Source organism: Petromyzon marinus, unplaced genomic scaffold, assembly GCF_048934315.1.
Source record: "Petromyzon marinus isolate PM22_M1 ecotype Great Lakes invasive population unplaced genomic scaffold, UKy_Petmar_22M1.pri1.0 PM_G_Scaffold_146, whole genome shotgun sequence".
Classification (NCBI taxonomy): domain Eukaryota; kingdom Metazoa; phylum Chordata; class Hyperoartia; order Petromyzontiformes; family Petromyzontidae; genus Petromyzon; species Petromyzon marinus.
Genome location: NW_027422702.1, coordinates 72,501 through 75,000, shown reverse-complemented (window position 1 = coordinate 75,000; position 2,500 = coordinate 72,501). Strand labels below are relative to the sequence as shown.

The 2,500-nt window shown below is 29.2% G+C and overlaps 1 pseudogene; it reads right to left on the bottom strand.

The window, feature by feature from the left end:
• The window catches only part of LOC142910528 (28S ribosomal RNA), a 9,374-nt pseudogene that overhangs the window by 2,412 nt on the left and 4,462 nt on the right, over positions 1 to 2,500 (bottom strand).

Sequence of the window (2,500 nt, the reverse complement as noted above, 5' to 3'; positions counted from 1 at the left end):
AATCTAAAAGAAAAATCTTCTTTGTGGAAAATAGTAAAATAAAAAAACCAAGTCTTCACCTTGGAAAATAACAAAATCTAATCTAAAACATCTTAAATAAAGCTTGTCTGTAGTCTTCTTTGTAGGCAGAAAATAGTACGTTACAGGACTCTCAAACTGATGTATTCCAAAAATAAAGAATTAAAATAACAAAGTCTAATCTATATAAGCGCTCTTGAATAAAGCAGTGTAAAAAAAAAAAATAGCAATATAAAAAAAAACCAAGTCTTCGTCTTGGAAAATAACAAAATCTAAAAGAAAAGAAGTCTTCTTTGTGGAAAATAGTAAAATAAAAAAAACCAAGACTTCACCTTGGAAAATAACAAAATCTAATCTAAAACATCTTAAATAAAGCTTATTTGTAATCTTCTTTGTAGGCAGAAAATAGTAAGTTACAGGACTCTCGAACTGATGTAGTCCAAAAATAAAGAATTAAAATAACAAAGTCTAATCTATATAAGTGCTCTTGAATAGGCTTCGTGTAAAAAAATAGCAATAAAAAAATACCAAGTCTTCGTCTTGGAAAATAACAAAATCTAAAAGAAAAGTCTTCTTTGTGGAAAATAGTAAAATAAAAAACCAAGACTTCACCTTGGAAAATAACAAAATCTAATCTAAAACATCTTAAATAAAGCTGGTTTGTAGTCTTCTCTCGAACTGATGTAGTGCAAAAATAAAGAATTAAAATAACAAAGTCTAATCTATATAAGTGCTCTTGAATAAAGCTTCCTGTAAAAAATACCAAAAAAAATACCAAGTCTTCGTCTTGGAAAATAACAAAATCTAAAAGAAAAGAAAAGTCTTCTTTGTGGAAAATAGTAAAATAAAAAAAACCAAGACTTCACCTTGGAAAATAACAAAATCTAATCTAAAACATCTTAAATAAAGCTTATTTCTAATCTTCTTTGTAGGCAGAAAATAGTAAGTTACAGGACTCTCGAACTGATGTATTCCAAAAATAAAGAATTAAAATAACAAAGTCTAATCTATATAAGCGCTCTTGAATAAAGCAGTGTAAAAAAAAAAAATAGCAATATAAAAAAAAACCAAGTCTTCGTCTTGGAAAATAACAAAATCTAAAAGAAAAGAAGTCTTCTTTGTGGAAAATAGTAAAATAAAAAAAACCAAGACTTCACCTTGGAAAATAACAAAATCTAATCTAAAACATCTTAAATAAAGCTTATTTGTAATCTTCTTTGTAGGCAGAAAATAGTAAGTTACAGGACTCTCGAACTGATGTAGTCCAAAAATAAAGAATTAAAATAACAAAGTCTAATCTATATAAGTGCTCTTGAATAGGCTTCGTGTAAAAAAATAGCAATAAAAAAATACCAAGTCTTCGTCTTGGAAAATAACAAAATCTAAAAGAAAAGTCTTCTTTGTGGAAAATAGTAAAATAAAAAACCAAGACTTCACCTTGGAAAATAACAAAATCTAATCTAAAACATCTTAAATAAAGCTGGTTTGTAGTCTTCTCTCGAACTGATGTAGTGCAAAAATAAAGAATTAAAATAACAAAGTCTAATCTATATAAGTGCTCTTGAATAAAGCTTCCTGTAAAAAATACCAAAAAAAATACCAAGTCTTCGTCTTGGAAAATAACAAAATCCAAAAGAAAAGAAAAGTCTTCTTTGTGGAAAATAGTAAAATAAAAAAAACCAAGACTTCACCTTGGAAAATAACAAAATCTAATCTAAAACATCTTAAATAAAGCTTATTTCTAATCTTCTTTGTAGGCAGAAAATAGTAAGTTACAGGACTCTCGAACTGATGTAGTCCAAAAATAAAGAATTAAAATAACAAAGTCTAATCTATATAAGTGCTCTTGAATAAAAGAAAGGTCTTCTTTATGGAAAATAGTAAAATAAGAATACCAAGACTTCACCTTGGAAAATAACAAAACCATCTTGAAAAAAGCTTATTTTTAATCTTCTTTGTAGGCAGAAAATAGTAAGGCGAAAATAAAGTCCCCTCTAAGCTCTAAAGTAACAAATACGACGTGTTAAAAAAAAAACTAACAATAAAAAAAAAGAACCAAGACTTCGTCTTGGAAAATAACAATCTAAATTGTGGAAAATAGTAAAATGAAATAAAAACCGACTTCACCTTCGAAAATAACAAAATCAATCTAAAACAAATGACATCTTAAAACAAAACTATTATTTGTTTCGGAGGTTGTCTATGACTGTTCATAGACCGCATAATTTCCACAGAACATTCTCAGAATATCAAGAGAGAAAAGCAGCGTTCTGCGGGAAATCATCTTGGCCAGTGATGTCGTTCTGGGTTTGGTCAGGCCCAGGGAGGTAAGTACCTCGTTATTCTCAAGGGGCCACTTTCCTCTTGCCCCAACCGGGAATCCAAAGAATGTGACCTTGCTAGCCTTCGTCAGCACTTTGACTTGATCACCAAGAGGGGTATAGTACGAAACTTTGTGCGAGGCAGCATCTGACAAGGTATT